This window comes from Pseudophryne corroboree, unplaced genomic scaffold (assembly GCF_028390025.1).
Source record: "Pseudophryne corroboree isolate aPseCor3 unplaced genomic scaffold, aPseCor3.hap2 scaffold_99, whole genome shotgun sequence".
Classification (NCBI taxonomy): Eukaryota; Metazoa; Chordata; class Amphibia; order Anura; family Myobatrachidae; genus Pseudophryne; species Pseudophryne corroboree.
In genome coordinates, this window is record NW_026970570.1 from 535,052 (window position 1) to 548,099 (window position 13,048).

General features: G+C 50.0%; 17 non-coding genes across 17 annotated transcripts; 15 read left to right on the plus strand and 2 right to left on the minus strand.

The window, feature by feature from the left end:
• Positions 1-3,778: 3,778 nt before the first annotated feature.
• LOC135049157 (U5 spliceosomal RNA) lies at positions 3,779-3,891 on the minus strand. Its single transcript, XR_010240924.1, has one exon. It is a non-coding gene; the product is annotated as a U5 spliceosomal RNA (small nuclear RNA).
• Positions 3,892-4,165: 274 nt separating this feature from the next.
• Positions 4,166-4,281, minus strand: LOC135049100 (U5 spliceosomal RNA). Its single transcript, XR_010240868.1, has one exon. It is a non-coding gene; the product is annotated as a U5 spliceosomal RNA (small nuclear RNA).
• A 144-nt stretch (positions 4,282-4,425) lies between these two features.
• On the plus strand, positions 4,426-4,588 carry LOC135049300 (U1 spliceosomal RNA). The gene has a single exon (XR_010241062.1). It is a non-coding gene; the product is annotated as a U1 spliceosomal RNA (small nuclear RNA).
• Positions 4,589-4,740: 152 nt separating this feature from the next.
• On the plus strand, positions 4,741-4,903 carry LOC135049596 (U1 spliceosomal RNA). Its single transcript, XR_010241331.1, has one exon. It is a non-coding gene; the product is annotated as a U1 spliceosomal RNA (small nuclear RNA).
• A 674-nt stretch (positions 4,904-5,577) lies between these two features.
• Positions 5,578-5,741, plus strand: LOC135049313 (U1 spliceosomal RNA). Its single transcript, XR_010241074.1, has one exon. It is a non-coding gene; the product is annotated as a U1 spliceosomal RNA (small nuclear RNA).
• Positions 5,742-5,893: 152 nt separating this feature from the next.
• Positions 5,894-6,056, plus strand: LOC135049375 (U1 spliceosomal RNA). Its single transcript, XR_010241134.1, has one exon. It is a non-coding gene; the product is annotated as a U1 spliceosomal RNA (small nuclear RNA).
• A 671-nt stretch (positions 6,057-6,727) lies between these two features.
• LOC135049214 (U1 spliceosomal RNA) lies at positions 6,728-6,891 on the plus strand. Its single transcript, XR_010240981.1, has one exon. It is a non-coding gene; the product is annotated as a U1 spliceosomal RNA (small nuclear RNA).
• Positions 6,892-7,043: 152 nt separating this feature from the next.
• LOC135049657 (U1 spliceosomal RNA) lies at positions 7,044-7,206 on the plus strand. Its single transcript, XR_010241367.1, has one exon. It is a non-coding gene; the product is annotated as a U1 spliceosomal RNA (small nuclear RNA).
• Positions 7,207-7,880: 674 nt separating this feature from the next.
• Positions 7,881-8,044, plus strand: LOC135049324 (U1 spliceosomal RNA). Its single transcript, XR_010241085.1, has one exon. It is a non-coding gene; the product is annotated as a U1 spliceosomal RNA (small nuclear RNA).
• Positions 8,045-9,016: 972 nt separating this feature from the next.
• LOC135049261 (U1 spliceosomal RNA) lies at positions 9,017-9,180 on the plus strand. The gene has a single exon (XR_010241026.1). It is a non-coding gene; the product is annotated as a U1 spliceosomal RNA (small nuclear RNA).
• A 152-nt stretch (positions 9,181-9,332) lies between these two features.
• LOC135049376 (U1 spliceosomal RNA) lies at positions 9,333-9,495 on the plus strand. Its single transcript, XR_010241135.1, has one exon. It is a non-coding gene; the product is annotated as a U1 spliceosomal RNA (small nuclear RNA).
• Positions 9,496-10,165: 670 nt separating this feature from the next.
• On the plus strand, positions 10,166-10,330 carry LOC135049520 (U1 spliceosomal RNA). Its single transcript, XR_010241267.1, has one exon. It is a non-coding gene; the product is annotated as a U1 spliceosomal RNA (small nuclear RNA).
• A 149-nt stretch (positions 10,331-10,479) lies between these two features.
• Positions 10,480-10,642, plus strand: LOC135049438 (U1 spliceosomal RNA). Its single transcript, XR_010241192.1, has one exon. It is a non-coding gene; the product is annotated as a U1 spliceosomal RNA (small nuclear RNA).
• A 673-nt stretch (positions 10,643-11,315) lies between these two features.
• LOC135049269 (U1 spliceosomal RNA) lies at positions 11,316-11,479 on the plus strand. The gene has a single exon (XR_010241033.1). It is a non-coding gene; the product is annotated as a U1 spliceosomal RNA (small nuclear RNA).
• Positions 11,480-11,631: 152 nt separating this feature from the next.
• On the plus strand, positions 11,632-11,794 carry LOC135049402 (U1 spliceosomal RNA). Its single transcript, XR_010241159.1, has one exon. It is a non-coding gene; the product is annotated as a U1 spliceosomal RNA (small nuclear RNA).
• Positions 11,795-12,468: 674 nt separating this feature from the next.
• Positions 12,469-12,633, plus strand: LOC135049523 (U1 spliceosomal RNA). Its single transcript, XR_010241269.1, has one exon. It is a non-coding gene; the product is annotated as a U1 spliceosomal RNA (small nuclear RNA).
• A 149-nt stretch (positions 12,634-12,782) lies between these two features.
• On the plus strand, positions 12,783-12,945 carry LOC135049440 (U1 spliceosomal RNA). The gene has a single exon (XR_010241193.1). It is a non-coding gene; the product is annotated as a U1 spliceosomal RNA (small nuclear RNA).
• The last annotated feature ends 103 nt before the right edge of the window (positions 12,946-13,048 follow it).

Sequence of the window (13,048 nt, forward strand, 5' to 3'; positions counted from 1 at the left end):
TTTCAATCTAAGCCCCTGCAGTTTTCTGTAAGCATCTGCTTCGCTATGATGATCAACAAGTCACAAGGGCAAACACTCAGGGCTTGAGGCGTAGATCTTAGGACCAGCTGCTACAAGCATGGCAGAGGTGTCACTATCACTGGTGACACCCAGAGAGGTGGCGAGGGAGATTGTAATGCAGTGCGCGCAGATAAGCAGCGCAATGGTAAAAAGGAGGCATGGTTTCATAGGTAGGGGCGTGGCCTGGTGGCCTGAATCTACATTTTGTTGCTCCGGGTGTCCCGGGGGTTGGGGGCTGCACCCGGGGACTAGTGTGTGAGCGGTGCTGGCTCCTGCACAGTGAAAGGGCATGGCCACCCAGCATGACGCCTCCCTTCTTGACCATGCTGTAATTGCAGTCGCACTGCAGTTCAGCGTGATCATAAAAAATGGTGTAGCCTCCTGCTGGTGCAGACTGTATGTGCGCGCAGGAAGCCGCCACCATTTTTGTGATCACAGCGGCTGAATGTGATGTCATACAGCCGCTGTGACCACGCCCCCTGTGTCTACTCCGTTGCAGACCCCATTTTGAAGCCTTGCCCCCGCACCGCTCCATCCCTGACTTGGAAATGGAGTGTTGCTGACCCACCTATCCCCCCCCGCCCCGATTGACAGGCAGAGGCGATCGCATTCTCTGCGGGGTGCCGCAGAAAATGCAGGCACATGCGTATGCTCTTAGCAATTTTTGCAGTTGGATCGCTTATTGTGATTGCAATCCAACCTGAATCAGGCCCTATTACCTATCACAATGCGCTGCGGGCAGTACAAAATTGGGTTAATATAGGAGAAAAACCCCCAGACCTGTGCTCCTTAACTGTACCTGGTGGCTAGTGGAGCGGCTGCCCAGTAATCAGTGTCCACGCCAGTGCGCACACGGTCCACCCCCTACGGCCACGCTCCCCTTCATCAGCGGCCTCGTGATCCGGAAGGGTGGTGTGTGTGTGACTGACCTTAGGATGAAACCGGACCCTCCGCTGCAGTGACCCAGCAACCAGGGCACGGGAGTATACAGCGCCGCTGGGAGTGATGAAGCTGCAGTAAAGATGTCTATTAGACCTAGCCTGCTGCAGCCCTTGTAGATTCTCATAAAACAAGTTCTTCTTTTCTTGTCAAAATTTATAGCTAAGAATAGGCTGCCTGAGGCAGGCCCCTGTTAAGTGGCCTGCTACTGAAGGCACCAACTACAAACTGAGCTCCCTGTTCATGGAAGCGGGGTTATAGAGGAGAATGCACTGAGCATCTTGGGAACAGTCAAAAGCTTTGAGCCGGTTGGTGCCTCAGATCAAGATCCTACTGTACACCCCAATGTGAATCCTTGTGGAGTCCAGTGTACCCCACAGAAGAAATTAATGTGTCACACCCATTGGCAGCAACCTTAGAATAGCTGCTGACGGGCACAATTGAGAAAGGAAGGGGGGGGGGGGACATTTGAATCCAGCACATAAATGCAATTCAAATATGTAATTTGTACCTTCCTATTTTAAAATATAATGGATGAACCTCACCCTGTGAGAACAATCTTCATGATCAAGAGATCACATATGCAAAATAAGTATGAGTTGGGATAGGGCTGGGGAGGGTGGCTGCTCGGGCAGCCCCTCCCCCGTCAAGTTAAGGAGATTCAACTGAGGAAGCACAAGGGAACTCTCGTCTGGGGACAACAACTGCAGGGAGACCACATCTTTTCAGATGAACATGGGAGGGCGGAAGGCTGCCTAATACTGAAGCACCATCAAATATCAAACCATATGCAACATCTAGTACAAGCCTTCCTGGGGGAAGGTCTGCAGCAGACGGATTTGCATACAGTGATGTTATTCAAGCAGTGGGCCAAAGTTGGCTGGAACCCTCATCTGCATATGAAAAGAGAAAAGGGGCGTGCAGGGCATGGCGGCCTTTTGCAGTGCTTGGATGACCCCTAGTTCTCATTAAACACCCCCACCCTCCTTTGGTGTGGGGCTCATGTTGGCCATGCCCCATCCCCTGAAGCATTCAAGCTGATTTCTTGCAGCAGCTGGGCACTGTAACAGCTCCAGAGCTGTTCTGTAAGGCAAGTAAAAGGGTGTGGGCCCTGCAGCACCACCTGTAGTTTGCATTGTGCGTTGGAAGGCACAAAGTAAGCAGACGGGAGGAGAAGTCAGGATAGTGCGCAAGGGCATCCTTTTCTCTTAGTCCGTAGAGGATGCTGGGGTCACATTAAGAACCATGGGGTATAGACGGGATCCGCAAGAGACATGGGCACTTTAAGACTATCAAAGGGTGTGAACTGGCTCCTCCCTCTATGCCCCTCCTCCAGACTCCAGTTATAGGAACTGTGCCCATGGAGACGGACATTTCGAGGAAAGGATTTATTGTTAAACTAAGGTGAGCATCTTACCAGCTCACACCTTAAGCATGCCGCAGAACGTGGCATTCAACAGAACACAAGCCAACGGCATGAATAATTGCAGCAAAAAGCTGACCAGAACCATAACACAACATGTGTATAACCACAAGTAATAACTGCAGACACAGTATGGACTGGGACGGGTGCCCAGCATCCTCTACAGACTAAGAGAAAAGGATTTACCGGTAGGTATTAAAATCCTATTTTCTCATACGACCTAGAGGATGCTGGGGTCACATTAAGAACCATGGGGTTATACCAAAGCTCTTGAACGGGTGGAAGAGTGCGTACGACTCTGCAGCACCGAATTACCCAACTTGAAGTTATCATCGGCCAAGGTATCAAACTTGTAAAACTTAGCAAAAGTGTTTACTAAATAGCTGCTCGGCAAAGTTGCAATGCCGAGACTCCCCGACCAGCTGCCCAGGATGAACCCACCTTTCTAGTAGAAAGGGTCTTCACCTAATTCAGTAACGGCAATCCTGCCATGGAATGAGCATGCTGAATCTTACCACAGATCCAGCGCATAATGGTCTACATGGAAGCAGGACACCCAATCCTGTTGGGAGCATACAGGACAAACAGAGCCTCTGTTTTCCTAATCTGAACCGTTCTGGTGACATAAATTTTCAAAGTTCTGACCACAGCCAGAGACTTTGACTCAACGAAGGTGTCAGTGGCCAAAGGCACCATGTGGAAAGATGAACCACCTTCGGCAGAAATTGTTGACGTGTCCTCAATTCTGCTCTATCTTCATGAAAGATCAAATAAAGGCTCTTGTGATACTGCATGGTTTGTACTGTTTTCCATGTGCTCCCAGATCTTTCAAGCAAGTAGCATGGTCAAGAAAGTTCTGTTTGAAAAGAAACAAACATTTACTGTCATTGTTATGCAAATAAACTTACATTAAAGCTAACCAGAAAGCACACTCGTTCTGTCTTTAAACTGATAAAAGAAACCCCAATAATATGGGCATACCTCCCAACTTTGTCGGCTCGCAAAGAGGGACACACGCGCGGCGAAGTCGCACGCGCTCCCAAAAAGGGCGTGGCCTAAGTAAAAAGGGGCATGGCTTCGCGGGAGGACCCGCGATCGCGAGTCACGCCCCCGTTTTCGGCACTGAGGGGGCATGCCCAGCGCTCTGTGAGCCGCTGGCATGCCACCTCTCCCTCTGACTTCAGTGAATAGACGCTGTGCGCACAGCGACTATTCACCGCTGCTCTGCTAAGCAGGGCAGCGACAGACAGAGCCTCCCAACTGTCCTCCCCACCGCGGGACACTGCGGCCCGCAGGTGGGACAGCGGGACAGTCCCCAAAAAACGGGACTGTCCCGCGAAAATCGGGACAGTTGGGAGGTATGATATGGGGCATGCAAAAATTGAGATAAAACTCAGTTTTGCTCCTCTCCACGGAAATCTTTAGTAAAAGGCGAAAGATTTGTTCGTTCTGAAGAGAAACCAGAGCATGACCAAGATTCCACCTGTCGCCTGAGTGCCATGCCAGCAGTCCTCATTCAGCTCAAAGTGAGCACCCAATTTGAAAGAAAGAAAGCAGATTTCTCACCAGGCTTCCCCTTGCTATAAACATGGTTTGTACTCTTTTCCATGTGCTCCCAGATCTTTCAAGCAATTAGTATGGTCAAGAAAGTTCTGCTTGAAAAGAAACAGACATTTATTGTCATTGTTATGCAAATGAGCTTACATTAAAGCACACTCATTCTATCTTTAAACCGGTAAAAGAAACCCCAAAAAGATGGGGCATGCAAAAATTGAGATAAAACTCGGTTTTGCTCCTCTCCACGGAAATCTTTAGTAAGAGGCGAAAGATTTGTTCGTTCTGAAGAGAAACCAGAGCATGACCAAGATTTTTATCTGAAAATATGTGTTCTCCCTGCAGTTGTTGTCCCCAGATGAGAGTTCCCTTGTGCTGCCTCAGCTGAATCTCCTTTACTTGACAGAGATGTGCCTGAGCAGCGGCCCTCCCCAGCCTTATCCCAAATCATACTTATTTTGCATAGGCGATACCATGGTCATGAAGATTGTTCTCCCAGGGTGAGGTTCATTCATTGCATTCTGGGTATGCTGACCCCTGTGATTTCCCCAAATGTGGGAAACTCGACTGCATTATTTGTGGTAGTGGGGTCTGTGTTTGTGCTTTCCTCTAGTCAGCTCTGGTAAAAGTCAGATTTATTTGTCTCAGATCTTCCTCTAGCCTTGTTCTTCTTTCGAGAGTTCCCTTGTGCTGCCTCAGTTGGATCTCTTTCACTTGACAGGGGGGTGCCCGAGTAGCGACCCTCCCCAGCTCTAGCCCAACTCCTACTTACCTGCCAGGTGAGATACTATGATCATGAAGGTGCTTCTCCCAGGGCAAGGCTCACCCATTGCACTCTGGGTGTGGTGCCCCTGCGATTTCCCCAAATGTGGGAAGCTTGACTGCATAATTTGTGTTTCCCCTGGTCGGCTCTCGTATAATTCAGATCTCTTTGTCTCAGGTCTCTCTCCAGCCTAGTTTGCTGTCTGTTTCCACTTCTTTTTTCATGAGCCCCTCCCTTTTATACCCTTGTGCACTATCCTGACTTCTCCTCTTGTCTGCTTATTTTGTGCCTTCCAATGCACAATGCAAACTACAGGTAGTGCTGCAGGGCCCACTCCCTTTTACTTGCCGTACAGAGCAGCTCTGGAGCTGTTACAGTGCCCAGCTGCTGCAAGAAATCAGCTTGAATGCTTCAGGGGCTGGGGCATAGCCAACATGAGCCCCACACCGAAGGAGGGTGGAGGTGTTTAATGCGAACTAGGGGTCATCCAAGCACCGCAAAAGGCCGCTATGCCCTGCACGCCCCTTTTCTCTTTTCATATGCAGACGAGGGTTGAAGCCAACTTTGACCCACTGCTTGGATGACATCACCGTATGCAAATCCATCTGCTGCAGGCCTTCCCCCAGGAATGCTTGCACTAGTTGTTGCATTTGGTTTGTTGTTTGGGGGTGCTTCATTATTAGGCAGCCTTCTGCCCTCCCATGTTCATCTGAAAATATGTGTTCTCCCTGCAGTTGTTGTCCCCAGATGAGAGTTCCCTTGTGCTGCCTCAGTTGAATCTCCTTTACTTGACAGAGATGTGCCTGAGCAGCGGCCCTCCCCAGCCCTATCCCAAATCATACTTATTTTGCATAGGAGATACCATGGTCATGAAGATTGTTCTCCCAGGGTGAGGTTCATTCATTGCATTCTGGGTATGCTGACCCCTGTGATTTCCCCAAATGTGGGAAACTCGACTGCATTATTTGTGGTAGTGGGGGACTGTGTTTGTGCTTTCCTCTGGTCAGCTCTGGTAAAAGTCAGATTTATTTGTCTCAGATCTTCCTCTAGCCTTGTTCTTCTTTCGAGAGTTCCCTTGTGCTGCCTCAGTTGAATCTCCTTCACTTGACAGGGGGGTACCCGAGCAGCGACCCTCCCCAGCTCTAGCCCAACTTCTACTTACCTGGCAGGTGAGATACTATGATCATGTAGGTGCTTCTCCCAGGGCAAGGCTCACCCATTGCACTCTGGGTGTGCTGCTCCTGCGATTTCCCCAAATGTGGGAAACTTGACTGCATAATTTGTGTTTCCCCTGGTCGGCTCTCGTATAATTCAGATCTCTTTGTCTCAGGTCTCTCTCCAGCCTAGTTTGCTGTCTGTTTCAACTTCTCTTTTCTTGAGCCGCTCCCTTCTATGCCCTTGCGCACTATCCTGACTTCTCCCGTCTGCTTACTTTGTGCCTTCCAATGCACAATGCAAACTACAGGTAGTGCTGCAGGGCCCACACCCTTTTACTTGCCGTTCAGAGCAGCTCTGGAGCTGTTACAGTGCCCAGCTGCTGCAAGAAATCAGCTTGAATGCTTCAGGGGCTGGGGCATAGCCAACATGAGCCCCACACCGAAGGAGGGTGGAGGTGTTTAATGCGAACTAGGGGTCATCCAAGCGCCGCAAAAGGCCGCCATGCCCTGCACGCCCCTTTTCTCTTTTCATATGCAGACGAGGGTTGAAGCCAACTTTGACCCACTGCTTGGATGACATCACTATATGCAAATCCATCTGCTGCAGGCCTTCCCCCAGGAATGCTTGTACTAGTTGTTGCATTTGGTTTGTTGTTTGGGGGTGCTTCAGTATTAGGCAGCCTTCTGCCCTCCCATGTTTATCTGAAAATATGTGTTCTCCCTGCAGTTGTTGTCCCCAGATGAGAGTTCCCTTGTGCTGCCTCAGTTGAATCTCCTTTACTTGACAGAGATGTGCCTGAGCAGCGGCCCTCCCCAACCCTATCCCAAATCATACTTATTTTGCATAGGCGATACCATGGTCATGAAGATTGTTCTCCCAGGGTGAGGTTCATTCATTGCATTCTGGGTATGCTGACCCCTGTGATTTCCCCAAATGTGGGAAACTCGACTGCATTATTTGTGGTAGTGGGGGACTGTGTTTGTGCTTTCCTCTGGACAGCTCTGGTAAAAGTCAGATTTCTTTGTCTCAGATCTTCCTCTAGCCTTGTTCTTCTTTCGAGAGTTCCCTTGTGCTGCCTCAGTTGGATCTCTTTAACTTGACAGGGGGGTGCCCGAGCAGCGACCCTCCCCAGCTCTAGCCCAACTCCTACTTACTTGCCAGGTGAGATACTATGATCATGAAGGATCTTCTCCCAGGGCAAGGCTCACCCATTGCACTCTGGGTGTGGTGCCCCTGCGATTTCCCCAAATGTGGGAAGCTTGACTGCATAATTTGTGTTTCCCCTGGTCGGCTCTCGTATAATTCAGATCTCTTTGTCTCAGGTCTCTCTCCAGCCTAGTTTGCTGTCTGTTTCCACTTCTTTTTTCATGAGCCCCTCCCTTTTATACCCTTGTGCACTATCCTGACTTCTCCTCCTGTCTGCTTACTTTGTGCCTTCCAATGCACAATGCAAACTACAGGTAGTGCTGTAGGGCCCACACCCTTTAACTTGCCGTACAGAGCAGCTCTGGAGCTGTTACAGTGCCCAGCTACTGCAAGAAATCAGCTTGAATGCTTCAGGGGCTGGGGCACAGCCAACATGAGCCCCACACCGAAGGAGGGTGGAGGTGTTTAATGTGAACTAGGGGTCATCCAAGCACCGCAAAAGGCCGCCATGCCCTGCACGCCCCTTTTCTCTTTTCATATGCAGACGAGGGTTGAAGCCAACTTTGACCCACTGCTTGGATGACATCACCGTATGCAAATCCATCTGCTGCAGGCCTTCCCCCAGGAATGCTTGCACTAGTTGTTGCATTTGGTTTGTTGTTTGGGGGTGCTTCAGTATTAGGCAGCCTTCTGCCCTCCCATGTTCATCTGAAAATATGTGTTCTCCCTGCAGTTGTTGTCCCCAGATGAGAGTTCCCTTGTGCTGCCTCAGTTGAATCTCCTTTACTTGACAGAGATGTGCCTGAGCAGCGGCCCTCCCCAGCCCTATCCCAAATCATACTTATTTTGCATAGGAGATACCATGGTCATGAAGATTGTTCTCCCAGGGTGAGGTTCATTCATTGCATTCTGGGTATGCTGACCCCTGTGATTTCCCCAAATGTGGGAAACTCGACTGCATTATTTGTGGTAGTGGGGGACTGTGTTTGTGCTTTCCTCTGGTCAGCTCTGGTAAAAGTCAGATTTATTTGTCTCAGATCTTCCTCTAGCCTTGTTCTTCTTTCGAGAGTTTCCTTGTGCTGCCTCAGTTGGATCTCTTTCACTTGACAGGGGGGTGCCCGAGCAGCGACCCTCCCCAGCTCTAGCCCAACTCCTACTTACCTGCCAGGTGAGATACTATGATCATGAAGGTGCTTCTCCCAGGGCAAGGCTCACCCATTGCACTCTGATTTCCCCAAATGTGGGAAGCTTGACTGCATAATTTGTGTTTCCCCTGGTCGGCTCTCGTATAATTCAGATCTCTTTGTCTCAGGTCTCTCTCCAGCCTAGTTTGCTGTCTGTTTCCACTTCTTTTTTCATGAGCCCCTCCCTTTTATACCCTTGTGCACTATCCTGACTTCTCCTCCTGTCTGCTTACTTTGTGCCTTCCAATGCACAATGCAAACTACAGGTAGTGCTGCAGGGCCCACACCCTTTTACTTGCCGTACAGAGCAGCTCTGGAGCTGTTACAGTGCCCAGCTGCTGCAAGAAATCAGCTTGAATGCTTCAGGGGCTGGGGCATAGCCAACATGAGCCCCACACCGAAGGAGGGTGGAGGTGTTTAATGCGAACTAGGGGTCATCCAAGCGCCGCAAAAGGCCGCCATGCCCTGCACGCCCCTTTTCTCTTTTCATATGCAGACGAGGGTTGAAGCCAACTTTGACCCACTGCTTGGATGACATCACCGTATGCAAATCCATCTGCTGCAGGCCTTCCCCCAGGAATGCTTGCACTAGTTGATGCATTTGGTTTGTTGTTTGGGGGTGCTTCAGTATTAGGCAGCCTTCTGCCCTCCCATGTTCATCTGAAAATATGTGTTCTCCCTGCAGTTGTTGTCCCCAGATGAGAGTTCCCTTGTGCTGCCTCAGTTGAATCTCCTTTACTTGACAGAGATGTGCCTGAGCAGCGGCCCTCCCCAGCCCTATCCCAAATCATACTTATTTTGCATAGGAGATACCATGGTCATGAAGATTGTTCTCCCACGGTGAGGTTCATTCATTGCATTCTGGGTATGCTGACCCCTGTGATTTCCCCAAATGTGGGAAACTCGACTGCTTTATTTGTGGTAGTGGGGGACTGTGTTTGTGCTTTCCTCTGGTCAGCTCTGGTAAAAGTCAGATTTCTTTGTCTCAGATCTTCCTTTAGCCTTGTTCTTCTTTCGAGAGTTCCCTTGTGCTGCCTCAGTTGGATCTCCTTCACTTGACAGGGGGGTACCCGAGCAGCGACCCTCCCCAGCTCTAGCCCAACTTCTACTTACCTGGCAGGTGAGATACTATGATCATGTAGGTGCTTCTCCCAGGGCAAGGCTCACCCATTGCACTCTGGGTGTGCTGCTCCTGCGATTTCCCCAAATGTGGGAAACTTGACTGCATAATTTGTGTTTCCCCTGGTCGGCTCTCGTATAATTCAGATCTCTTTGTCTCAGGTCTCTCTCCAGCCTAGTTTGCTGTCTGTTTCAACTTCTCTTTTCTTGAGCCGCTCCCTTCTATGCCCTTGCGCACTATCCTGACTTCTCCCGTCTGCTTACTTTGTGCCTTCCAATGCACAATGCAAACTACAGGTAGTGCTGCAGGGCCCACACCCTTTTACTTGCCGTTCAGAGCTGCTCTGGAGCTGTTACAGTGCCCAGCTGCTGCAATAAATCAGCTTGAATGCTTCAGGGGATGGGGCATGGCCAACATGAGCCCCACACCAAAGGAGGGTGGGGTGTTTAATGCGAACTAGGGGTCATCCAAGCACCGCAAAAGGCCGCCATGCCCTGCACGCCCCTTTTCTCTTTTCATATGCAGATGAGGGTTGAAGCCAACTTTGACCCACTGCTTGGATGACATCACCGTATGCAAATCCGTCTTCTGCAGAACTTCCCCCAGGAATGCTTGCACTAGTTGTTGCATTTGGTTTGTTGTTTGGGGGTGCTTCAGTATTAGGCAGCCTTCTGCCCTCCCATGTTCATCTGAAAATATGTGTTCTCCCTGCAGTTGTTGTCCCCAGATGAGAGTTCCCTTGTGCTGCCTCAGTTGAATCTCCTTTACTTGACAGAGATGTGCATGAGCAGCGGCCCTCCCCAGCCCTATCCCAAATCATACTTATTTTGCATAGGAGATACCATGGTCATGAAGATTACTCTCCCAGGGTGAGGTTCATTCATTGCATTCTGGGTATGCTGACCCCTGTGATTTCCCCAAATGTGGGAAACGTGACTGCTTTATTTGTTGGTAGTGGGGGACTGTGTTTGTGTTTTCCTCTGATCTCTGGTAAAAGTCAGATTTCTTTGTTTCAGATCTTCCTCTAGCCTTGTTCTTCTTTCGAGAGTTTCCTTGTGCTGCCTCAGTTGGATCTCCTTCACTTGACAGGGGGGTGCCCGAGCAGCGACCCTCCCCAGCTCTAGCCCAACTCCTACTTACCTGCCAGGTGAGATACTATGATCATGAAGGTGCTTCTCCCAGGGCAAGGCTCACCCATTGCACTCTGGGTGTGCTGCCCCTGCGATTTCCCCAAATGTGGGAAACTTGACTGCATAATTTGTGTTTCCCCTGGTCAGGTCTCGTATAATTCAGATCTCTTTGTCTCAGGTCTCTCTCCAGCCTAGTTTGCTGTCTGTTTCCACTTCTCTTTTCTTGAGCCGCTCCCTTCTATGCCCTTGCGCACTATCCTGACTTCTCCTCCTTTCTGCTTACTTTGTGCCTTCCAACGCACAATGCGAACTACAGGTAGTGCTGCAGGGCCCACACCCTTTTACTTGCCTTACAGAGCAGCTCTGGAGCTGTTACAGTGCCCAGCTGCTGCAAGAAATCAGCTTGAATGCTTCAGGGGCTGGGGCATAGCCAACATGAGCCCCACACCGAAGGAGGGTGGAGGTGTTTAATGCAAACTAGGGGTCAGCCAAGTGCCGCAAAAGGCCACCATGCCCTGCACGCCCTTTTCTCTTTTCATATGCAGACGAGGGTTGAAGCCAACTTTGACCCACTGCTTGGATGACATCACCATATGCAAATCTATCTGCTGCAGGCCTTCCCCCAGGAATGCTTGCACTAGTTGTTGCATTTGGTTTGTTGTTTGGGGGTGCTTCAGTATTAGGCAGCCTTCTGCCCTCCCATGTTCATCTGAAAATATGTGTTCTCCCTGCAGTTGTTGTCCCCAGATGAGAGTTCCCTTGTGCTGCCTCAGTTGAATCTCCTTTACTTGACAGAGATGTGCCTGAGCAGCGGCCCTCCCCAGCCATATCCCAAATCATACTTATTTTGCATAGGAGATACCATTGTTATGAAGATTGTTCTCCCAGGGTGCGGTTCATTCATTGCACTCTGGGTATGCTGACCCCTGTGATTTCCCCAAATGTGGGAAACTCGACTGCATTATTTGTGGTAGTGGTGGACTGTGTTTGTGCTTTCCTCTGGTCAGCTCTGGTAAAAGTCAGATTTCTTTGTCTCAGATCTTCCTCTAGCCTTGTTCTTCTTTCGAGAGTTCCTTTGTGCTGCCTCAGTTGGATCTCCTTCACTTGACAGGGGGGTGCCCGAGCAGCGACCCTCCCCAGCTCTAGCCCAACTCCTACTTACCTGCCAGGTGAGATACTATGATCATGAAGGTGCTTCTCCCAGGGCAAGGCTCACCCATTGCACTCTGGGTGTGCTGCCCCTGCAATTTCCCCAAATGTGGGAAACTTGACTGCATAATTTGTGTTTCCCCTGGTCGGCTCTCGTATAATTCAGATCTCTTTGTCTCAGGTCTCTCTCCAGCCTAGTTTGCTGTCTGTTTCCACTTCTCTTTTCTTGAGCCCCTCCCTTCTATACCCTTGTGCACTATCCTGACTTCTCCTCCCGTCTGCTTACTTTGTGCCTTCCAATGCACAATGCAAACTACAGGTAGTGCTGCAGGGCCCACACCCTTTTACTTGCCTTACAGAGCAGCTCTGGAGCTGTTACAGTGCCCAGCTGCTGCAAGAAATCAGCTTGAATGCTTCATGGGATGGGGCATGGCCAACATGAGCCCCACACCAAAGGAGGGTGGGGGTGTTTAATGCGATCTAGGGGTCATCCAAGCAGCGCAAAAGGCCGCCATGCCCTGCACGCCCCTTTTCTCTTTTCATATGCAGATGAGGGTTGAAGCCAACTTTGACCCACTGCTTGGATAACATCACCATATGCAAATCCATCTGCTGCAGGCCTTCCCCCAGGAATGCTTGCACTAGTTGTTGCATTTGGTTTGTTGTTTGGGGGTGCTTCAGTATTAGGCAGCCTTCTGCCCTCCCATGTTCATCTGAAAATATGTGTTCTCCCTGCAGTTGTTGTCCCCAGATGAGAGTTCCCTTGTGCTGCCTCAGTTGAATCTCCTTTACTTGACAGAGATGTGCATGAGCAGCGGCCCTCCCCAGCCCTATCCCAAATCATACTTATTTTGCATAGGAGATACCATGGTCATGAAGATTACTCTCCCAGGGTGAGGTTCATTCATTGCATTCTGGGTATGCTGACCCCTGTGATTTCCCCAAATGTGGGAAACGTGACTGCTTTATTTGTTGGTAGTGGGGGACTGTGTTTGTGTTTTCCTCTGATCTCTGGTAAAAGTCAGATTTCTTTGTTTCAGATCTTCCTCTAGCCTTGTTCTTCTTTCGAGAGTTTCCTTGTGCTGCCTCAGTTGGATCTCCTTCACTTGACAGGGGGGTGCCCGAGCAGCGACCCTCCCCAGCTCTAGCCCAACTCCTACTTACCTGCCAGGTGAGATACTATGATCATGAAGGTGCTTCTCCCAGGGCAAGGCTCACCCATTGCACTCTGGGTGTGCTGCCCCTGCGATTTCCCCAAATGTGGGAAACTTGACTGCATAATTTGTGTTTCCCCTGGTCAGGTCTCGTATAATTCAGATCTCTTTGTCTCAGGTCTCTCTCCAGCCTAGTTTGCTGTCTGTTTCCACTTCTCTTTTCTTGAGCCGCTCCCTTCTATGCCCTTGCGCACTATCCTGACTTCTC